At 37.3% G+C, this 25,807-nt stretch overlaps 1 pseudogene; it reads left to right on the top strand.

Moving 5' to 3' along the window:
- Positions 1 to 19,431: 19,431 nt before the first annotated feature.
- Positions 19,432 to 20,810, top strand: LOC113915299 (annotated as a pseudogene).
- Positions 20,811 to 25,807: the final 4,997 nt, after the last annotated feature.

The following is a 25,807-nucleotide window of genomic DNA, read 5'->3' as shown; positions in this document are numbered from 1 at the left end:
ATAATAATAGTATGTTCTCTGAGAAAGACATGTGAAATAAGAAAAGCAGAAGAATAATTCTACTTATGAACAAATTATGCTTATATATAATATTTCCATAAATTCTCAAGAAAATTTCAAGAATGATATACACTAAAACATTTAGAGAACTCAATTTTGAGGAGGGAAAGATTTTAACAAGGATGGGTGTGGGGTGGAGACTGTATTTGGAACTGTTTGCTTTATATACTTATTTTCAATACAATTATAATATATGCATTGCATTATTTATCTGAGACATAAGCGGGAAATGGGATCAAAAAGTATAAAATCTTCAGCTAATAGAGAACACCTTCTATGGTGTTTTTAAAATTTATTTTTTTTAATTCAAGTATAATTAATGTACAGTGTTATATTAGTTTCGGGTGTACAATATAATGATTTACAATCGTACAAAAATAATAAAATACATAGGAATAAACTTACCCAAGGAGGTGAAAGACTTGTACACCAGAAACTATAAAAACACTGATGAAAGAAATTGAAGATGACACAAACAAACAGCTTTCCCATGTTCATGGATTGGAATAACCACTATTGTTAAAATGTCCATATTACCCAATGAAATGCCCATCAAAATACCAAAAATATTTTTCACAGAACTAGAACAAATAATCCTAAAATTTGTATGGAACAACAAAAGATCCCAAATAGCCAAAGCAACCTTGAAAAAGAATAAAACTGGAGGTATCACAATCCCAGATTTCAAGACATACTATAAATCTGTAGTAATCAAAACAGTATGGTACTGGCACAGAAATAGAAATATAGATAAATGGAATAGAACAGAGAACCCAAAAATAAAACCACATTTTTAATGTCAATTAATTTATGATAAAGGAGGCAAGAATACACAATGGGAAAAGGAGTCTTTTGAACAAATGATGCTGGGAAACCTGGATAGCTACACGCAAAAGAAGGAAACTGGATCATTTTCTTACACCATACACAAAAATAAACTCAAAATGGATTAAAGACCTAAACGTGAATAATGAAACCATAAAACTCCTAGAACAAAAAAATAGGCAGTTATCTCTTTATATCAGACATAGATACATTTTTCTAGATATGTCTCCTGAGGGAAGGGAAACAAAACTAAACTATTGGGACTATGTCAAAATAAAAAACATTTCCAAAGTGAAGGCAACCATCAATAACACAAAAAGACAATCTAGTGAGTAGGAGAAGGTATTTGCAAATTATATATCCAATAAGGGGTTAATATGCAAAATATATGAAGAATGTATACAACTCAAAACCCCAAAACCAAATAATCTCTTTTATTTTTATTTTTTTTTTTAATTTTTTTTTTTTTACAGATTTTATTTATTTATTTGAGAGAGAGAGAATGAGAGACAGAGAGCACGAGAGGGAAGGGGGTCAGAGGGAGAAGCAGACTCCCCGCTCAGCAGGGAGCCCGATGTGGGACTCGATCCTGGGACTCCAGGATCATGACCTGAGCCGAAGGCAGTGGCTTAACCAACTGAGCCACCCAGGCGCCCCCAAATAATCTCTTTTAAAAAAATGGGCAGAAGATCTGAATAGACATTATCTCAAAGACCTCATACAGATGGCCCATAGACACAAAAAGATTCTCAAAACCACTAATCATCAGGGAAATGCAAATCAAAACCACAATAAGATATCACCTCACATCTGTCAGAATAGCTAAAGTAAAAAACTCAAGAAATAACGTTTTGGCAAGGATGCAAAGAAAAAGGAACCCTCATTCAACTTTGGTGAGAATGCAAATTGGTGCAGCCAATGTAGAAAACAATATGGATGTGTCTTCTACACTTTTTATCACCACACCTTCAGGCTATGGGACCAAAAAAAAAAAAAAAAGAGAGAGAGAGAGAGAGACTGCCAGTTTTGTTGCATCTAAGAAGGGTTACAAGTTATAGTCACTATAACTAAGGGAAATAACTCTTCGCTTTGATGTTTTGTGAGACATTTATGGACATTCACAGGAACTGCTGGGTCACTATGCTCTCTTTCCTGTGAACTGCCCTGATCCTTGGTCGCTTGAGCATCTCTGAGAGTCAGATTTTAATGACAGAGGAATTTATTTATTTGCCAAAGAAAAGAGTCTCCAAAATAATTCTAGTCATGTGAGGTTAGTATTAGTAGATTTTTGGGAATAGTCTGGGAAAACAATCTCCTTTGAAAGAATTCTAGTTAGATAGTATCTGGGAAGAAAAAGCAGCATGAATATATATTAATTATTTATTACATAATCAGCAGAGACTCAGGGTATGTACTTTTAGAAGCCATGATTTTTACAAGTTGACCAGATTATAAATTCCTATAATAGGGTGAGTGACTAACCTTTCTCATTTGTCTGAAACTTAGGCATACACTGGGATGTAAGACTTTTAGTGAGAAACCAAGAACTCTCCAGCAAATTGGAACAAGTTTGTTAGCCTACAGAGTGAGGAACAAGACTAACTGACTCAACAATTAATTCAACAAGTATTTAATAAATGCCTAATACCTGCTGTGCGGTGTGTTAGAAAATAGGGATTACACCAGTGAACAAAACATACATCTATACAGCTTCTGCCCTTGTAGAGTTTAAAGTCTTTACTGAAAAAATAAAAGAGTAATACTAATTATACCACATTGATTTTCTCATTAGTATATGTAGCTTTGTTAAGTCCTATTATCACTCATGGAGAAAGATATACAGTATCTGGTGAAAATTTTTATGGACAGGAAAGGGCTTGAGCAGATTCTCAGAGATTCCTTTTTCCATGAGCTCAGCACCTTGCATATATTCAATCCTCAACAGATGTTTGTTGAATTAAACTGAAACATTTTTTTAAATCAGAAAGAGACAGAGTGAGCACAAGCAGGGGGAGTAGCAGGCAGAGGAAGAAGCAGACTCCCTGCTGAGTAAGAAGCCCAATGTTGGACTCAATCCGAAGACCTTAGGAATCATGACCTGAAGGCAGCTGCTTAACTGGCTAAGCCACCCAAGCATCCCTGACACAAATTTTTGAGCAAACTTCTTATTCATGGTTTGGAACAAAAGAGGAGTTTGGCTTCTGTTTTGGGCAGACATTAAAACGTTGTTGTAGTTATATGCTATGAAATCTTGTCCTCTGATACTCCAATTCAAGAAATGGAATTTTACTTGTTCATTTACTAAGAGATATTCCACTCTGGAAAACTGATTCAAAATAATTTACATTTGAGTCTGAAGCTATTAGGTAGATTAAATATTTATATACAGTATCATGCCTAACTTTTTTGGGAATAAAAGCAGCTGTGTAAACTGATGAACAACCAAAAAGATGGAGAACAGAGAATGCCAGCTTGGAGACTTTAGTGGATATTTTTCACCATGCTGTGAGGGGCTGATGACTTACTCTTTGTTCTGTGTGCCAGTATTGCCAAGTGGACAGAATGTTGATATCACTGGTCAGGATCAGAATTATAATGTAATATAAAAACACAGTGTTGAAACATGGGGGCAAAAAGTAGTGATAAAGAGACAATTTAAAAAAACGGGGAAAAAAGTTTTATACAAGGGAACCCTATAAGGCTGTCAGCTGACTTTTCAGCAGAAACATTGCAACCCAGAAGGGAGTGGTATAATATATTCAAAGTAATGAAGGGAAAAAAAAAAAAAAAAACTACAGCCAAGAATACTCTATCCAGAAAAATCATTTAGAATAGGAGAAATAAAGATTTTCCCACACAAGAAAAGTTAAAAGAGTTCAATACCATTAAAACAGCCTTACAAAAAAACATTAAAGGGAATTATTTGAGTTGGGGAGGAAAAAACCATAATTAAAAGTAGGACAGAAAAAAAAAGAATAATAGGTAAATACAAACACATAATAAAAGTAGTAGGTTAATCACTTATAAAACCAGTATGGAGATTAGAGCACGGAAAGGGTAAAAATCTATTGTATCTATAAAAATTAATCAAGGGATTCATGAAATAAAAAGATGTATGACATATACTTAAAATGTGAGGGAGGAGAGTAAAAATTAATGCTCCTAGAATGGGTTCAAGCTTAAGCAACCATCAGCTTAATATAGACTACTATAGGCAGAAGATGTTATATATGAACCTAATGGTAACCACAAATCAAAAACCTATAATAGATAGACAAAAAATGAGATAAAGGAATCCAAGCATAACACTAAAGAGAGCCATTGAACCACAAAGGAAGAGAGCGAAAGCAGAGGAAAGGAACAGAGAACTACAAAAACAGCCATAAACAAGCAACAAAATGGCAATATGTACTTATAAATAATTATTTTAAATGCTTTAGTCAAAAGACATGGAGTGACTGAATGATAAAAAAACAAGACCCATCTACATGCTGAGACTCACTTGAGACCTTAAGACACAGGCAGACTGAAAGTGAAGGGATGGAAAAACTTTAACCATGCAAATGGAAGTGAAAAGAAAGCCTGGGTAGCAATACTTATATTGGACAAAATATACTTTAAAACAAAGACTGTAGCAAGAGACAAGGAAAGACACTACATAATGATAAAAGGAACAATCTATAGAGATATATCATTGTAAGTATTTCTGAACCCAACATAGGACCACCTAAATACATAAAGTAACTATTAAGAAGCATAAAGAAAGAAATTGACAGTAATCCAATAATAATAGAGGACTTTTACACCCCACTTACATCAACGGATAGATCATTCAGACAGAAAATCAACAAGGAAACAGTGGCCTTGACTGACATGACACTTTGGATTGGAAGGACCTAACAGATATATTTAGAATTTCCATGCAAAACACTGAAATATTATTCTTTTCAAGTGCACATGAACATTCTCCAGAAGAGCTCACATGTTAGGTGACAAAACAAATCTCAATAAATTTAAAAAGTTTGAAATCATACCATGCATTTTGTCCCAACTACAATAGTATGAAACTAGAAATCAATCACAACGAAAAATCTGGAGAACACAAATACATGGAAGCAAAATAACATGCTATTATACAGTGAGTAGGTCAACCAATATATCAAACAAGAAATCAAAATATACATGGAGACAAAGAGAAAGCACACTGGTACAAAATTTTTGGGATGCTGAAAAAGCTGTTCTAAGAGGGAAGACTGCAGTAATACAGGTCTACATTAAGAAGCAAGAAAAGTCTCAAACAATCTACCCTTACACCTAAAGGAGCTAGAAAGAGAACAAAGCCCAAAGCCAGTAGAAGGAAGCAAATAATATAGATGAGAGCAAAAATAAATTAAATAGAAACTAAACCACCACCACAACAAAAACAATAGAACAGATCAAAAAAATGAGGAGCTGGTTCATTTAAAGATCAACAAAATTTAGTCAGATCTTTAGCTGGACTCATCAAAAAAGGAAAAGAGAGAACTCAAATGAATAAAGTGAGAAATGAAAGTAGAGAAATAACAACCAAAACCACAGAAATACAATGGATTTTAAGAAAATATTACGAAAAATTACATGCCAACAAATTGGACAGTCTAGGAGAAATGAGTGAATTCCGAGAAATAATAGTTTTCCAAAACTGAATCAGAAAGAAAGAGAAAATTTGAACAGACTGAATACTTATTCTTCTCAAACTATTTCAAAAAATAGAAGAGAAAGGAAAGCTTCCAAATTCATCCTACAAGGAGAGATTTACCCTGATACTGAAACCAGATAAAGAAATTACAAAAGAAAACTACAGGACCATATCTCAGATGTACACAGGTGCAACTATCCTCAACAAAATATTAGCAAATCACATCCAACAACATTAAAAAAATAATTCACCATAATCAAGTGAGATTTATTCCAGGAATAAAGTTTGGATCTATATTTACAAATCAATCAATGTATTACATCACATTAGCAAGAAAAAATGATAAAAATCATATCTCAATAGGTGCAGAAAAAGCATTTGACAAAGTACAACATCTATTCATGATAAAAACTCAACAACAAAGTAGGTTTAGAGGAAACATACCTCAAAATAATATGATACATAGGGAAAAACAACAGCTAACATCATACATGATGAAAAACTAAGGGCTCTTACTCTACCATAAAATAAGGGTGTCCACTCTCACCACTCTTATTCAACATACTGGAAGTCCTAGCAATCAGACAAGAAAAAGAAATAAAAGGCATCCATTTTGGTAAGGAAGAAGTAAAATTTTCACTATTTGGAAATGACATAATAATATACATAGAAAACCCTAAAGACTCCACCAAAAAATTGATAGAACTGATAAATGAATTCAGTAAAGTAACAGAAAGCGAAATTAACATACAGAAATCAGTTGCATTTTATACATTAATAATGAAGTAACAGAAAGAAAAATTAGAAAACAATCCCCCTTACAATTCCACCAAAAATAATAAAATACCTAAGAATAAACTAAACTAAGGAGGTGAAGTATCCATACCCTGAATACTATCAAAGAAATTGAAAATGACACTAACAAATGGAAAGATATTCCAAGCTCACAGATTGGAAGAGCCAATATTGTTAAAAGGTAGTACCCAAAGCGATCTACAAATTTAATGCAATCCTTATCAAAATACCAACAGCATTTGGTACAGAAGTAGAACAAATTATCTTAAAACTTGTATGGAACCACAAAAGACCCCAATATCCAAAGCAATCTCGAGAACAAGAACAAAGCTGGAGGTATACAATTCCGGATTTCATATATAGTACAAAGCTGTAGTAATCAAAACAATATACTGGCAGAAAAATAGATATGTAGATCAATGGAACAGAATAACAATGTTTATTCTTCCAGTCAATTAGTATGGAATGTTTTTCCATCCCTTTGTGTCTTCCTCAATTTCTTTCATAAGTATTCTGTAGCTTCTAGAGTATAGATCCTTTACTTCTTTGGTTAAATTTATTCCTAGGTATCTTATGGTTTTTGGTGCTATTGTAAATGGAATTGATTCCCTAATTTCTCTTTCTTCAGTTACATTGCTGGTGTATAGGAAAGCAACTAATTTCTGTGCATTGATTTTTTATCCTGCCACCTTGCTGAATTGCTGTATGAGTTCTAGTAAATTGGGGGGAGAGTCTTTTGGGTTTTCCACATAAATAATATGTCATCTACAAAGAAAGAGAGTTTGACTTTTTCTTTGCCAATTTGAATACCTTTTATTTCTTTTTGTTGTCTGATTGCTGATACTAGGACTTCTAGTACTATGTTGAACAATAGTGGTGAGAGTGGGCATCCCTGTCATGTTCCTGACTTTAAGGGAAAGCTCTCAGGAGAAAAAAGGATGGTGGAGGAGTAGGGACCCTATTTCAACCAGTACCCTTATTTGAGCTGGATATCTACCAGACCACTCTGAACACCCACGAAATCAGCCTGAGATGAAAGAAGATATATCTGGATCTCTACAAACAGAATATCACAGGTGTTTGGTTTTGAGGTATGAAGTGGGGAGCTGTGATTCCACAGGCAGATATTGGAGGATAAACTAAAGGGGGCGGGAGCCATTGGGATCCTTCATGGCCGGAGTGCAAAAGCCTCCCACACTGAGGATGGGGCACAGACTCTCAGACTGGTAGTGACAGGGAAAGGACTTTAGGGCAGCCTGGAGCAGTGGGGCCACACATGCAAACTGGGGGCGGCTGGCGATTTTAGAAGCACAAAGGGCAGATATGTGCCCCAACCTGGAGGCAAGAATTGGGAGCGCTGCTGAGGGGAGCACAACCCAGGATGCTGCAGTTTTTAGCAGCAGAGACAGAAACGGAGATAGTGTGGCCTGGAGTGCTCACTGAAGAACAGACTGCAATCTCTGTTCTGAGGCAGAGGGTTGGAAATGGTCTCTTCTGCTCTGACTCTTGGAAGAGACAAGGAAAGCCACCAGGGAAAGCCACCAGAGAAAAAAAGCCCTCCAAAACCGGTTTTCACTGAGCATATCTCCCCCCAACACACACACACAGGGGCAGGGTAACTCTGTCTAAATAAGTTTGCCTGGGTAGCAGCACAGCAGGCCCCTCTCCCAGAAGATAGGCTGGGAAAACAAGAGGCCAACAACCTTAAGGTCCCTACAAAACAGTTGCATCTTGCTTGGATTGTGGTCAATAATTTGGATTCTGTACCTTCCCTCAACCACCCCTTAACAGAAAGGAGGAACCCCCAAAATAGAAAAGACTCAGAGACTATGACTTCTGCCAAAGATTTACAAATGGATACAGATATAACCAACATGTCAGAAATCGACTTCAGGGTAACAGTTATGAAGACGATAGCTAGAATGGAGAAATCAATTAATGGCAACATAATCTCTAAGGGCAGAAATGAAAGCTGAACCGGCAGAACTTAAAAAATGCTATCAATGAGGGGCGCCTGGGTGGCTCAGTCGTTAAGCGGCTGCCTTCAGCTCAGGTCATGATCCCGGAGTCCTGGGATCGAGTCCCACATCGGGCTCCCTGCTCTGTGGGAAGCCTGCTTCTCCCTCTTCCACTCCCCCTGCTTGTGTTCCTGCTCTTGCTGTCTGTCAAATAAATATATAAAATATTAAAAAAAAAATGCTATCAATGAGATCCAATCTAATCTAGATAATCTAACAACTAGGGTAAGTGAGGCAGAAGAACAAATTAGTGATCTAGAAGATCAATTGATAGAGAAGAAGGAAAAAGAGGAGGCCAGGGAGAAACAACTCAAAATCCATGAAAACAGAATCAGAGAAATAAGTGACACCATGAAACATTCCAATGTCAGAATTACTGGGATTCCTGAGGGGGTGGAGAGAGAAAGAGAGGACTAGAAGATACATTTGAGCAAGTTGTAGCTGAGAACTTCCCTAATCTGGAGAAGGAAACAAACATTTGTGTCCTAGAGGCAGAGAGGACCCCTCGCAAGATCAAGGAAAACAGACCAACACCCTGGCATGTAATAGTAAAACTCATAAATCTTAGAACCAAGGAAACCAACTTAAGGACAGTTAGGGGGAAGAAATTCCTTACATACAGAGGGAAGAATATCAGAATAATATCAGACCTATCCACAGAGACCTGCTAAGCCAGAAAGGACTGGCAAGACATATTCAGGATACTAAATGAGAAGAATATGCAGCCAAGAATACTTATCTAGCAAGGCTGTCATTTAGAATGGATGGAAAGATACAGAGTTTCCAGGACCCACAGAAACTGAAAGAATATGTGACCACAAAGCTGACCCTGCAGGAAATATTAAGGGAGGTTCCATAAAAGGAGAAAGATCCCAAGAGAGATATAGAACAGAAATTTACAGAGACAATCTCTAGAAACAAGGACTTCACAGACAACAAGATGACAATAAAATCGTCTTTCAATAATCACCTCAATGTGAACGGTCTAAATGCTCCCATAAAATGGCACAGGGTCACAGATTGGATAAAAAGACAGGACCCATCCATATGTTGTCTACAAGAGACTCGTTTTGAACCTAAAGATACATCCAGACTGAAAGTGAAGGGATGGAGATCCATCTTCCATGCCAATGGACCTCAAAAGAAATCTGGGGTAGCAATTCTTATTCCAGACAAATTAGATTATAAGCTAAAGTCTATAGTTAGAGACACAGAAGGACACTATGTCATTCTTGAAAGGTCTATCCAACAAGAGGATTTAACGATTGTAAATAGTTATGCCTCCAATATGGGAGCAGCCATCTATATCAGCCAACTGTTAATCAAAACAAAGAGTCATATTATAATAATATGTTAATTGTAGGAGACCTCAATACTCCACTCTCAGCAATAGACAGATCATCTAAGCAGAAAATCAACAAAGAAACAAAAGCTTTGAATGACACACTTGACCAGATGGACCTCATAGATATATATACAAAACATTCCACCCTAAAAGAAAAGAATACTCATTCTTCTCGAGCACACATAGAACTTTCTCCAGAATAGACCACATACTGGGTCACAAATCACGTCTCAACCAATACTAAAAGATTGAGATTATTCCCTGCATATTTTCAGACAATAATGCTTTAAAATTGGAACTCAATCACAAGAAAAAATTTGGAAGAAATTCAAACACTTGGAAGCTAAAGACCACTCTGCTCAAGAATGTTTGGGTCAACCAGGAAATCAAAGAATAACTTAAACAATTCATGGAAACTAATAAGAATGAAAACACATCAGTCCAAAACCTATGAGATAATGCAAAGGTGGTCCTAAGGGGGAAATACATAGCCATTCAAGCCTCACTCAAAAAAATAGAAAAATCCCTAATTTATCAACTAACTCTACACCTTAAAGAACTAGAGAAAAAGCAACAAATGATGCCCAAGCTATGCATTAGAAGATAAATAATTAATATTAGAGCAAAAATCAATGAATTAGAAACCAGAAACACAGTAGATCAGATCAATGAAACTAGAAGCTGGTTCTTTGAAAGAATTAATAATATCGATAAACCACTGGCCAGACTTATCCAGAAGAAAAGAGAAAGGACCCAAATTCATACAATTATAAATGAAAGGGCAGATTTCAGGACTAACACCAAGGAAATAGAAACAATTATTAGAAATTGTTATCCAGAACTATATGCCAATAAATTCAAAAATCCAGAGTGGTCAGAAGGCACCACCAAAAAACAAAGCCAAAATAAACACAAGAATAAAATTAAAAAAAATTCAAAAGGGGGCTAGGGGAAAGGGGACTATAATCTCTCAGTGTGGACAAGGCAGAGTGTTTCAGTTATTCCTGGGTTAATTTTGGTCTGTTGTTAGAGGACACTATGTCCCCAAATTACAAAGAAGGTAAAATTTGTATACATATAAAGGTAAAATTGAATACAGTGAAAAAAATGACCAAAATAAAACATATATCTATAAAAAGTATAGGTTGAAAAATGCACTTTAAAGAATGACTATGAAATATAAGTTGATATAATAAACAACTAGTTGAAATAAGGAGAAGGTAAGAAGAAAATAAAAGAGAAAAAGCATAAGAAATAAAAAAAAGAAAAGAAAAATTTTATTTGAAGAATAAACAAGTTGTGAGACCGCACCTGGAGCTCAATGTACTGTTTTCCCCTGGCATTGGGATTTTACAATCTTATGGGATCCATAGGATTGTCATCCACCTGTTCTTCCAAACTGTCTTCTGGGGGAGGGGCCTGCCGTGCTCTTTCTCAGGTAACCCTGCCTGGGTGGAGTTGCCCCACGCCCTGTCAGTGGGATGGGCTCAGTGGAAACCCATCCTTTCTGTGGCTTTTGTTCCCTAGAGGCTTTCCATGCTTCTTCAGAGGATCAGAGCAAAAATGGTCATAGCCAGTCTGTTGCCCAGAGCAGAAAATTTGCAGTCTGCCCTCTTTAATAAACTCTTTAGGACAAACAGTCTCCTGTGTGTGCCACCAAAGACCACAGCCTCCCGTGGTGTGCGCCCACAGCAACTCTCTCAGAGGTAGTCCTAGGGGCCCGGAAGTGCCACTGCCCTTTGTGATTCTAAAACTGCTAGCGGCAGTGGATTCTCACAAGCACCTGAAGCTCTTGGATCATGTCTGGTTGCCACCCTAATGTCCTTCCCAGGCTCTTACCTCCCTGTGAGTTTTTGCCCAGCTGTGGGCACAGGTTCCAGATTTTTTCAGGCTGCTCAAGAAAAGATCAATTATTGGCCAGCCCGGCTCATGGTTTATGGTGATCTGAGGTGAGAGTTCCTGGGCTCTCTGACCATAACCTGCTTCCTGGCTCCACTGCTCAGGCACTCTACCAGTTCAAGCACCCTCTTTTGCTCTGTGGTTCCTCATATCTCAAGACCACAATGTCCTACATATAGGATATTCGGGAGGATAGACGGCAGGGGAGGGGGCCTCCATCGGTCACTTCTGGCAAGTGATAGAGCACCGGGGCACAAAACCGGAACTTTTAGAAGTTGGCTCCACTGAGGGACATCGCTCCAGTGGCTAAGCAGGGGGTGGAACCCTCGTGGGACAGTGTGGTCTCAGGACCCTTGGGGTCACAGACAGACTGGGGGTGCCTGAGTGTGGCAGAGCTCCCAGGTATCGGAGCGGGGAAGCCGGCTGCAGAGACAGAGCCGAAGCATGGGCTCTCAGCTCGGGGTTGCCATAAACTGTGATCAGTGACAGTCAGGCCACTGCTCCTCCAGCAGGGACCCAATAAGCAGCAGAGCCGGGGAGACTCCCCTTCCTCCCATGGGAGGAGCAGCGCGGGAGCGCACTGCAGGGATATGCTGGGTTTGGAGACTCCACACTGAGTCGTGTGCCAGAGATAGAAACGCTGGGTCACAGGCCAGGTGAGCACCGAGTGCGGCCGGAGACCGGGGACACGGGAGTGACTGACTGCTTTTGTCTGGGGGCACACTGAGGAGCTGGGCCCCAAGTTCTCGGCTACTCCAGGCAGAGATTGAGAGGCCACCATTTTCACTCTCCTCCTCCAAAGCTGTACCGAGAGCTTGCGGGGAACAAAAGCTCCCGAGAGCAAACCCGAGCAGATTCCTTAGCCCAGAACGACAAGGGCGGGGCAATGACGCCTCTGGCAAAGACATTTGGGAACTACGGCAACAGGCCCCTCCCCCAGAAGATCGGCAGGAGCAGCCAGCCAAGACCAAGTTTACCCATCAAGGGGAACGGGAGAACTCCAGCGCTAGGGGAATACTGCATATAGAATTCATGGATTTTTTTTTACCATGATTCATTAGTTTTTCAAAGTCAATTTTTAACTGTTTTTTCCTTTCTTGATTTTTTCTTTTTCCCTTTTTCAACCAACATCTTATCAACCCCTTTTTGAAAAAAAAATTATTTTTCATTTTTAGAGTCATATTCTATCCCTTCATAGTAGATATGCTTATTTTTGGCATATATATATAAGTTGTTCTCTCTTTAAAATTTTGAGATACAGTTTCTTCTAACAGATCAAAATATACCCTAAATCACTAGTGTATGTCTTTATTCTAATCTGCCTGATCACATTCTCTCCCTTTTTTTTTAAATCTTCTTTCTTTTTTCAAACAACTTCTGATCTTATCAATTCCTTTTATAAAATCTTTTATAATTTTCATCTTTACAGTTATCTTCCAACCCTTCATTGTATCAACCCTTAATTGTACACATATAAGTCTTTCTTTCTTTAAAGTTTTAAGAGGCACTTTCTTCTAACAGACCAAAATATACACAAATCTAGTGTGTGGAACTGATCTATGCACTAGCCTGATCATATTTGATGATATTCTGTTTTTTTTTGTTTTTTTTCTGTTTTTGTTTGTTTTTATCTTTTTCTTTTTCTTTTTTTTTTCTCTTTCTTTTTTCTTTCTTTCCCTTTCGTTTACCCTGGTTTCAGGTCTTTTCTGATTGTTTAGAGTATATTTTCTGGGGACGTTGTTAACCTGTTAGCATTTTGTTCTCTCATTTATCTATCCTCCTCTGGACAAAATGACAAGATGAAAAAAATCACCTCAGCAAAAAGAAAAAGAGGTAGTACCGTCTGCCAGGGACCTACTCAATACGGACATTAGTACGATGTCAGACCTAGAGTTCAGAATCATGATTTTAAAGATACTAGCTGGGCTTGAAAAAAAACATGGAAGTTATTAGAGAAACCCTTCCTGGAGAAATAAAAGAACTAAAATCTAACCAAATCAAAATCAAAAAGGCTATAAATAAAGTGCAATCAAAAATGAGGGCACTAACTGCTAGGATAAATGGGGCAGAAGAGAGAATCAGCAATATAGAAGACGAAATATTGGAAAATAAAGAAGCTGAGAAAAAGGGAGACAAACAACTACTGGATCACGAGGGCAGAATTCGAAAGATAAGCAATACCATAAGACAAAACAACATTAGAATAATTGGGATCCCAGAAGAAGAAGAAAGAGAGGGGCAGAAGGTATATTGGAGCAAATTATAGCAGAGAACTTCCCTAATGTGGGGAAGTAAACAGGCATCAAAATCCAGGAGGCACAGAGAACCACTCTCAAAATCAATAAAAATAGGTCAACACCCCAACATCTAATAGTAAAACTTATGAGTCTCAGAGACAAAGAAAAAATCTTGAAAGCAGTTTGGGAGAAGAGATATGTAACCTATAATGGTAGAAACATTAGATTGGCAACAGACCTATCCACAGAGACCTGGCAGGCCAGAAAGGACTGGCATGATATCTTCAGAGAACTAAATGAGAAAAATATGCAGCCAAGAGTACTATATCCAGCTAGAATGTCATTAAAAATTGAAGGAGAGATCAAAAGTTTCCAGGACAAACAAAAACTAAAGGATTTGCAAACACGAAACAAACCCTAGAAGAAATAATGAAAGGGGTCCTCTAAGCAAAGAGAGAGCCTAAAAGCAGCATAGACCAGAAAGGAATACAGACAATAAACAGTAACAGTCACCTTACAGGCAATCCAATGGAACTAAATTCATATCTTTCAATAGTTACTCTGAATGTAAATGGGCTAAATGCCCAAATCAAAAGTCACAGGCTATCAGATTGGATTAAGAAATAAGACCCATCAATATGCTGTCTGCAAGAGACTCATTTTAGACCCAAAGACACCCCGAGATTGAAAGTGAGGGGGTGGAAACCATTTACCATGATAATGGACACGAAAAAAAGGCTGGGGCGGCAATCCTTATATCAGACAAATTAGATTTTAAAACAAAGACTGTAATAAGAGATGAGGAAGGACACTATATCCTACTTAAAGTGTCAATCCAACAAGATCTAACAATTGTAAATATCTATGCCCTAACATGGGAGCAGCCAATTATACAAGCCAATTAATAACAAAAGTAAAGAAACACATTGACAACAATACAATAATATGGGGGGACTTTAACACCCCCCGACTGAAATGGACAGATCATCTAAGCAATAGATTAACAAGAAGTAAAGACAATAAACGACACACTGGACCAAATGTACTTCACAGACATATACAGAACAGAATAGACATTCTTCTGTAGTGCCCTTGGAATATTCTCCAGAATAGATCACACCCTAGGTCACAAATCAGGTCTCAACTGGTACCAAAAGATTGGGATTATTCTCTGCATATATTCAGATCACAGTGCTTTGAAACTAGAACTCAAACACAAGAGGAAAGTTGGAAAGAACTCAAATACATGGAAGCTAAAGAGCATCCTACTGAAGAATGAATGGGTCAACCAGGAAATTAAAGAAGAATTAAAAAAATTCATGGAAACCAATGAAAATGAAAACACAACTGTTCAAAATCTTTGGGATACAACAAAGGCAGTCCTGAGAGGAAACTATATAGCAATACAAGCCTTTCTTAAGAAACAAGAAAAGTCTCAAATACACAACCTAACCCTACACCTAAAGGAGCTGGAGAAAAAATAGCAAATAAAGCCTGAACCCAGCTGGGGAAAAGAAATAATAAAGATCAGAGCAGAAATCAATGAACTAGAAACCAAAAGAACAGTAAAACAGATCAACGAAACTAGGAGCTGGTTCTTTGAAAGAATTAACAAGATTGATAAACCCCTGGCCAGACTGATCAAAAAGAAAAGAGAAATGACCCAAATCCACAAAATCATGAATGAAAGAGGAGAGATCACAACCAACACCAAAGACATACAAACAATTATAAGAACATATTATGAGCAACTATACGCCAGCAAATTAGATAACCTGGAGGAAATGGATGCATTCCCAGAGATGTATCAACTACCAAAATTGAACCAGGAAGAAAGAGAAAACCTAAACAGACCTATAACCACTGAGGAAATTGAAGAAGTCATCCAAAATCTCCCAACAAACAAAAGTCCAGGGCCAGATGGCTTCCCAGGGGAATTCTACCAAACATTTAAAGAAGAATTCATACCTATTCTACTGAAACTGTTCCAAAAATTAGAAATGGAAGGAAAACTTCCATAATTGTTTTATGAGGCCACAATTACCTTGATCCCCAAACCAAAGACCCCATCAAAAAGGAGAATTACAGACCAATATCCTTGATGAACATGGATGCAAAAATTCTCACCAAAATACTAGCCAATAGGATCCAACTGTCCATTAAAAGGATTATTCACCATGACCAATTGGGATTTATCCCTGGGTTGCAAGATTGGTTCAACATCCGCAAATCAATCAACGTGATACAATACATTAACAAAAGAAAGAACAAGAATCATATGATCCTCTCAATAGATGCAGAAAAAGCATTTGACATAGTACAGCATCCTTTCTTGTTCACAACTCTTCAGACTATAGGGATAGAGGGTATGTACCTCAATATAATAAAAGCCATCTATGAAAAACCCACAACAAGTATCATTCTCAATGTGAAAACCTGAGAGCTTTCCCCCTAAGGTCAGGAACACGGCAGGGATGTCCACTATCAGCACTGTTATTCAAAATAGTATTAGAAGTCCTAGCCACAGCAATCAGACAACAAAAAGAAATCAAAGGCATCCAAATCAGCAAAGAGGAAGTCAAACTCTCACTCTTTGCAGATGATATGATACTTTATGTGGAAAACCCAAAAGACTCCACCCCAAAACTGCTAGAACTCATACAGGAATTCAGTCAAGTGGCAGGTTATAAAATCAATGCACAGAAATCAGTGGCATTCCTATACACCAACAACAAGACAGTAGAGTGACAAATCAAGGAGTCGATCCCATTTACAATTGCACCCAAAACCATAAAATACCTCGGAATAAATCTAACGAAAGAGGCAAAGGATCTGTACTCAGAAAACTATAAAATACTCATGAAAGAATTGAAGAAGACACAAAGAAATGGAAAAATGTTCCATGCTCATGGATTGGAAGAACAAACATTGTGAAGATGTCAATGCTACCTAGAGCAATCTACACATTCAATGCAATCCCCATCAAAATACCACCCACTTCTTTCAATGAAATGGAACAAATAATCCTAAAATTTGTATGGAACCAGAAGAGACCCCGAATAGCCAGAGGAATCTTGAAAAAGAAAAGCAAAGCTGGCAGCATCACAATTCCGGACTTCCAGCTCTATTACAAAGCTGTCATCATCAAGACAGTATGGTACTGGCACCACAATAGATCCAATAGATCAATGGAACAGAATAGAGAACCCAGAAATGGACCCTCAACTCTACGGTAAACTTATCTTTGACAAAGCAGGAAGGGATGTCCAATGGAAAAAAGACAGTCTCTCCAACAAATGGTGTTGGGAAAATTGGACACCCACATGCAGAAGAATGAAACTGGACCATTTCCTTACACCACACACAAAAATAGACTCCAAATGGTTGAAAGACCTAAACGTGAGACAGGTAATCCTAAAGGTGAACACAGGCAGCAACCTCTTCAACCTCAGCCGCAGCAGCATCTTCCCAGAAACATAACCAAAGGCAAGGGAAGCAAGGGCAAAATGAACTATTGGGATTTCATCAAGATAAGAAGCTTTTGCACTGCAAAAGTAACAGTCCACAAAACCAAAAAACAACTGACAGAATGGGAGAAAATATTTGCAAATGACATATCAGATAAAGGGCTAGTATCCAAAATCTATAAAGAACTTACCAAACTCAACACCCAAAGAACAAATAATCCAATCAAGCAATGGGCAGAAGATATGAACAGACATTTTTCATAAGAAGACATCCAAGTGGCCAACAGACACATGAAAATGTGTTCGACATCTCTTGGCATCGGGGAAATCCAAATCAAAACCTCAATGAGCTACCACCTCACACCACTCAGAATGGCTAAAATTAACAAGTCAGGAAATGACAGATGTTGGCGGGGATGTGCAGAAAGGGGAACCCTCCTACACTGTTGGTGGGAATGCAAGTTGGTGCAACCACTCTGGAAAACAGTATGGAGATTCCTCAAACAGTTGAAAATAGAGCTACCATAGGATCCAGCAATTGCACTACTGGGTATTTACCACAAAGATAAAAATGTAGGGATCACACGGGTTATGTGCACCCCAATGTTTATAGCAGCAATGTCCACAATAGCCAAACTGTGGAAAGAGCCAACATGTCCATCGACAGATGAATGGATAAAGAAGAAGTGGTATATATACACAATGGAATATTATGCAGCCATCAAAATTGAGACCTTGCGATTTGCAATGACTTGGGTGGAACTGGATGGTGTTATGCTGAGTGAAATAAGTCAATCAGAGAAAGACATGTATCATATGACCTCACTGATATGAGGAATTCTTAATCTCAGGAAACAAACTGAGGTTTCCTGGAGTGGTGGGGGGGTGAGAGGGATGGGGTGGCTGGGTGATAGACATTGGGGAGGTATGTGCTATGGCGAGTGCTGTGAATTGTGCAAGACTGTTGAATCACAGATCTGTAACTCTGAAACAAATAATGCAATATATATTAAGAAAAAAAAAAGAAGATAGCAGGAGGGGAAGAATGAAGGGGGGAAAATCGGAGGGGGAGATGAACCATGCGAGATGATGGACTCTGAAAAAGAAACTGAGGGTTCTAGATGGGAGGGGGGTGGGGGGATATGTTAGCCTCTTGATGGGTATTAAAGTGGGCACATTCTACGTGGAGCACTGGGAGTTATGCACAATGAATCATGGAACACTGCATCAAAAACTAATGTGTAACGTATGGTGATTAACATAACAATAAAAAATGTTCTCTTTCAAAAAAATGCAATAGATTTTTGTATGTTGATTTTGTATTCTACAACTTCACTGAATTCGTGTAAAGTTCTAGCAACTTTTTGGTGGAGTCTTTCGAGTTCTCTACATAGAGTACCATTTAATCTGCAAATAGAAGCTCCACTTTGCTGGTTTGGATGCATTTTGTGTGTGTGTGTGTGTGTGTGTGTGTGTGTGTGTGTGTGTGTGTGTGTGTGTGTGTGTGTGTGGTCTGATTGCTGAATTTAGGACTTCCAATACTGTTAAATAATAGTGGTGAGATTGGCCATCCCTCTCTTTTTCCTGACCATAGAGGAAAATCTCTCAGTCTTTCCCCATTGAGGATGATATTAGCTGTGGGTTTTTCATTTATGGCCTTATTATGTTGAGATGTTCCCTCTATTCCTGCTTTATTGAGGGTTTTTATCATGAATGGATGTTGTACTTGTCAAATGCTTTTTCTACATCTATTAACAGAATATACAGTTCTTATCCTTTCTTTTATTAATTTGGTGTATCATGTTTGATTTGTGAATATTGAACCACCCTTTCAACCCAGGAATAAGTCACAATTGATTGTGGTGAATGATTTTTTTTTAAATATAGAGTTGGATTTGATTTACCAGTATTTTATTTAGAATTTTTACATCCATGTCCATCAGGGAATATTGGCCTGTAGTTCTTTTTTCTTGTGGAGTCTTTATCTAGTTTTGGTATCAGAATAATCCTAGCCTCATAGAATGAATTGGAAGTCTTCCTTCCATTTCTATTTCTTAGAATAGTTTGAGAATAATAGGTATTAACTCCTTTAAATGTTTGGTAGAGCATGGAGTGTGACCTCATGGAGACTGACATCTTGGAGTTACTGGAATATCTAGGTTATAAGAGTCCATTGTTGGAAGATGGTACTCTGTTTCAGGCAGTCTCTGCTAGAGCAAGTTCCCCCAAGTTTACCAAACTCTGTGCTTGGCTGGTGTCTGAAGTAAGAGTGTTCTGTAAACTAGAGGAAAATATGCAAGCAACTAACAGCCCAAGTGAAGCTGAAGAATTCCAGCTAGAGGTGAGTGGGCTACTAGGGAAATGAACTGTCCATATCTATCACTAACAGCTGGGGATGTGACCAAGCACCTTCTCCTTCAGAAGAACTGCCTCCTTTTGCTCACATACCTCATCTCAGAACTAGGACCTGCCAGAATACTCTGTGTGAATACTCCTCCAAAAAAAAAAAAAAAAAAAGCTAAAGAAGGAGGCAGTAGTGAGGTCTTTCAAGAGTTGAAAGACATATATATTGCTCTAGGAATGTCCAAACTTCCAGTCAATATAACTATGTTCCAATTCTTCAGCGGGATTAAAAAAAATTAAAGGAGACATTAACAAAACTTCCACCTAACCATGTGGGAAAGCCTTTATTGAAGAAGCCAGTGGGACCAGCCCACTGGGAAAAGACAGAAGCAATTAACCAAGCTATAGCCAGTGAATATGAAGTTCAGAGAAAGCAGCTAATAAAAGGTTTGGATGTCACTGTCCAGTCTTTTGGCTAGTCTGACAGAGCTAAGAGACAGAAAAATAAGCAAAGGTTTACCAGTTGAAACACTCAGTCTTATCTCCTAAAAGTACTATTTCTGTTGCTCACTTTTTGGCTGCAAGACAAGACTTGAAGATTTTAAGGACAAGGAGTTACTCTGTAAGAGAAAAGACTGCCTCTGCCATCAATAAGGTGTTGAGGGGCAGAGTGCCTGACAGAGGAGGTAGACCCAATGAAATTGAACCTCCCGAGATGTCACCATGTTGGAAAAGGCAAGATGGATGGATGGAGGGAGTGGAGGAAGAGGTGGCTATCAAGATGGTGGTTATTGATATTCGGGTTCCCAGCCAGGTGGCTATCTTGGTGGTGGCCACAGTGGTAGATAACAAAGCAGTGGTATGGTGCCTTCCAAACATCTACATATACAGGAAGTGGATACCAGGGTGGTGGATACCAGCAGGACAATAGATACCAAGATGGTGGCACCATAATTATCAAGGCAGTGGCCGTGGAGGGAGAGGTGGTCGTGGAGGCTGAGTTGGAAGTGGAGGCTAAAGAGGAGGTTAGGGAGGAAGGGGGAGCCAGAATTATCACCAAGGGGGACAGTTTGAACAGCAGTTCCAGCATGGAGGTATCAGTATAATCATTCTGGATTTAAACAGGAAAGACATACTAGTTGAGGGTACAGAACCTTACACTTGGCTAGAGCTCGAGTAATAGAAACTTAGTTTCAGAATCATGAGTCCAGCATCAATTTTGAATTAATGTGAGACCACGGGTGGCAGGCAGTTTCCTGCCTGTCATAAATATTTGTAGGTCTTCATTCAGTTCTGTTGGTTTTTTTTTTAAGGATTTATAGAACGGCAGTTTGTTTGAGAAATATGTACATCTCTCCTTTATATAAAGAACTTTTTAAAAGGTAATTAAAGGTAATTGACCAGTAGACATTCCACAGTCAGAATATGCATACATTTTTAGGAAGAAATTACTTGAATAATTAGTTTTCAAAAAGCGTTTTTGGAAATGAGGATTCTCCTAGATATTTTTAGATTTACAACTAGGAAACCTTCTTCATATCAACAATCCATTTATATATGTTTTCCTTAAGGTATCCTAATGCCTATTTTCCAAGCACAGTTCTGTCCTGATTGGCTTTTTATTCAGAGAGATTATGCCACATTTGCTTCATGATAGACTTTTAGGTCTGTTCCTATTAAATGAGCTTTTCTGCAGATAGCACATTCAGGAGCTTAATCCTTCTGAAGGAATACTGTATCATATGCTTGACTCTGAAAACCTTGAACACAGCCAAAAGCCGTAAAGATTATAAAAGCAAACTAAGTCATGAGCCCATAGTACACGTAGGCATTTATATAGTATAACAATTCAAAATGACCTGTGTCCATTCAAAACAAGTTCTTCCTTAAACCTTATTTTTACTTGATATCTGTTAGAAGAAATAGCAAACTGCAATTTGTTTTATGCATGAGTTAATACCACTGGCTCAGCAAATACAAGTTAGTTTGCTTTGGGCAGGAGACTTTTTTTTTGTAATGGAAGAAATGCACTACCAAGTAAGAGGACAGATTTTTGCTTACTGCAGGAGGCCCTTTATTATTGCTGCAGAAAACAAAAGCCTAGCTGAGTTGATGTTTTATATTCTCCTTTACTGAAATCTACATGAAACTTCTTGCTGGATTTTTATATACATAAACATTGTCAAGCTGTGAAAGAAAATAGCTGGAGGTGCACTTTGTGTGAAAGGTGAGCAATAAAGTATCTGTAGGTTCTCTCTAAATAAATAAGTAAGTAAGTAAGTAAATAAATAAATATTTGGTAGAATTCTCCTGTGAAGCCATCTCATCTTGGATTATTGTTTGTTAGGAGATTTTTGATTCAACTTCATTGCTGATAATCGTTCTGTTCAAGTTCTTTATTTCTTTCTGGGAAGCTTTTTAATTGGATGCCATCCTACTTGTTTAATTTTGCTTTTTTTTTGCCTGTGTTTTTGGTGTTCTAGCCAAATAATTGCTGCCAACACCAACCAAGAGGTTTTTATTCTTTCTTATCAATAATTAGTTCTTTATTGCACAGGATTGCATCTTCTGTCATTAATGTTTTTGGTATTTTTTTGTTTTTGTTTTTGTTTTTGTTTTTGCATTCTGGATGATTTTTCTTCACTTCAGATTCATAGTATTACAAGTCCTCTCAATTTGGTATACATGATTTTTCTTCCTGTTTGATAATGTCTTCTTGTGAAAGCTAGGCTGGAAGATTATGAAAATTCACTTAGCTCTTCATGTACACTTTGAATCTAAATGTATCTGTAGCAATATTCACTTGTCTTTTCAGACTAGGCGTATGTTAGATTATTACTTTCAATGATATATTACAAAATCCATTGCACTGTATTCAAACATCCCTGTTTTCTTCTTCTTTCTTAGATGCAAAATGAATGTCAGGTTTCCTAGCCTGTCCCAAACTTGAAATGTGATAGATAAGAATACAGTGGACTTTTATCAAATTGCTATACTGGTGACAGTATGATTTTTCTTCCAAGGGAAAGAGTGATTCTTTTTTCATTTGCTCTAGTGGAGCTATCAGAGAATAAATTAGCACAATATTCTCTTGCTAATGTTGAATGATAAATGGTAAGAAAGCCATTTGGGCTATACATAGGTAGATTATAAAAATAAATATGCCCTTGCTCTGTATTTTTTAAAGAATGCCTAGAAAAGGGGATGCCTCTTGAAAATAATTGAAATTCAAGAAAAAGTAAAAGAAATTAATTCAACAAACGCTTATTGTTTCTTAATTGCTGGGCATCCTATTGAGTGCTGAGAATACCAAGATAATAAAATCCAATCTCCGTTTTTGAAAAGCTCATGGCCCATTAGAGGAGACATGATACTCAATCTCACTTTACTTGATATGTAATTTTGGTATTGCATTCAGACATGTAAATAAGATGAGAGAACACAGCACAAATAAGAATCACCTCTATCTATTAATGCATTTCCAGAAGGATGTTCCAGAAGATGTTGTATCTGAGCTAAAATTGAAAGGCTGAATTGGAGTTTATCAAGTTGCTGTGGTAGGGAATAGGTAGTAGTTGAATAAGGATTTCAGACAAAAAGATAGATATGTACAAAGGCTCAGAATCATGAAATAGCCTGGTACACTCAGGAATTCAGAAACAGGTTGGTACTATTAAAGATAAATTCTCAAGGGTTGGAGAGACAGAGACCTCATTGGTGACACAGGAAAATGTTAGATAAATCTGATAAATCATATGTTAAATCTTCTGTTTCAAGACAGAAGCTCATATTTTATTTTTAAGACTATGATTCAAATCTGGCTGCATAATAATCAACTTGGGGAGCTTTAAGAAATTCCATATCCCATTCACAAAATTTTTAAAGAATTTTTTGATTAAATTAAATTTAGTTAACATATAGTCTATTATTAGTTTCAGGGGTAGAATTTAGTGATTCATCAGTTGCATATAACACCCCCTTCTCATTATATCAGGTGGTCTTCTTAATTCCTATTGCCCAAATGCCCCACCCCCCACCCACCTCCCCTCCAGCAACCCTCAGTTTGTTTCCTATAGTTAAGAGTCTGTTATGGTTTGCCTCTTCTCTGTTTTTATCTTATTTTATTTTTCCTTCCCTTCCCCTATGTTCATCTCTTTTGTTTCTCAAATTCCACATATGAGTGAAATATATCATATTTCACAAAAATGTTTATTTAGTTTGTATGAGAGAGTCATGAGCACCAGTTTTTCTTAATTTCCCCAGTGTTTTTATTTATTTATTTTGTTTTATTTTGTTTTGTTTTTATTTTAATGAGCTGCCAGGATTGAGAACCACTTGCTTTAGAAATTGATTAGTAAATAAAAGGTAGGGAAATATACACTTATATGTGTATCTTTGACAATTCATTTCAACCATAGAGTTGATGAAAGAATTTGGATTCAGAAGTCATGTCTGAAAATAAGGGGAACAACTCTATAATTAGATACTAATCTGTGCCTGTTTCATTTTAGTGAAAAGAGCTTGTGCTTTAGGCCTAGTTCACTCTGTTAGCAATTTCACCGTGAACAAACACTCCCTCTCTGGGCCTCAGTTTTTATATCTGTAGAATGGGAAATCTAATAATATCCACCTAACAACATTGTTATAAATTCATATATGTGAAAGCTATGTTTAAGTGTGAATTATTTCCTGAGTAGAAGCAGTCTAAAAGTTGAAGTAGACAATGTTCTTGATTGCCCAGTACCCATTATACCCCAGATTTTCATGAAATTTCCATCCTCCTTTCAAAAGTTTTATTGTTCCTAAGAGAGGTCATTATAGAGAAATAGTTTCTTTTCTTCTACTGGATCCTGTTATTTCTGGACATGACTCCTGGAACTGCTTCAGCCATTTTGCTGCTAAGAGGAAAAGGTATAAAGAGCTTGTGTACTGGAAGACATTGTTTAGAATGAAACAACAAACCTGGAGCCCATGCTACTTCTGAGTTTATTGTTAGGTGAGGTAATACTTTTTCTTTTTATTGCCAATTTGAATGGGCCCTTTTGCAGTAAAAAGATGTACAAACAAAGAATCATAAAAGAAGAGTATTCATGGAGCAAATACTCAACTTGTTAAAAACAGACAATTTTATCTTGAGCTTGGAGAGCTTGGACTGAATGAAAACTGACCTGAAAACTCTACCCTGATTCTGATTTGAACTTACTAAGAGTGCAAAATTAATTTGAGTTAGATGAGAGAAGTTCCAGGACTATAATGAGGCATTAAAAGTACATGGAAGAAACTATGAAATCTATTTAATCTTGAGACCTTGGCTATAGTTGCTGTGATTCCACGTATCCACAGAATACTAACTATAGCATATAGAAAATACTATCTACCTACACAAATAGTCTGCTGTAAATATTAAATGAGATATTATAAAGCACTTAGTATGGTACATAATAATAATAATAGTGATAATAACAACAGCATCAGTGTTAATTTCCACTTGTTGAGTATTTAAGTGAAGAGAGAAGAACCATGTTTGCCAGAGGTGGCTCCCTAGGATGTTCCAGTCTAAATCTAGTTCCCACAGCTATTTCTACAAAGACATAGTCCCCGGAAGAGATGGTAAAGAGTGTGAAATGTTTTCTTTCTTTAAAAATTGTAAGAAGCTTAAATATAGCAGCACCGCTTTATTCAGTGTAGAATTTCTACAGGAAGCTTGAAAATTCTATATTCTCTTCATATAGAAAAAAAACCCAGAAATTTAAGTAAGAAACATGATAACTTCATGCAGGAAAAATTTGGCACATAATTAAGATGCATGAATGGTTAACTTGATTTTTGGACTTTTTCCTTAGATTAACAGCCTGAATTTCAGGAATTAAGGCATCACCTCATAATGATTAATGTCCTGCAAGCTTAAAGGATGTTCAGAGTTCAGGCACCCCTCTTCTGACCAGTTTTTAATTGGATTCTTTGTTGAGTTCCATCAGTTCTCTATATATTCTGGATACTAACCCTTTATCAGATATGTCAGTTGCAAATATCTTCTCCCATTTAGTAGGTTATCTTTTAGTTTTGTTGATTGTTTCCTTCACTGTACAGAAACTTTTTATTTTGATGTAGTCTCAGCAGTCTATTTTTGCTTTTATTTC

This window comes from Zalophus californianus, chromosome 11 (assembly GCF_009762305.2).
Source record: "Zalophus californianus isolate mZalCal1 chromosome 11, mZalCal1.pri.v2, whole genome shotgun sequence".
Classification (NCBI taxonomy): domain Eukaryota; kingdom Metazoa; phylum Chordata; class Mammalia; order Carnivora; family Otariidae; genus Zalophus; species Zalophus californianus.
This window is presented reverse-complemented; position numbering and strand designations above follow the sequence as displayed.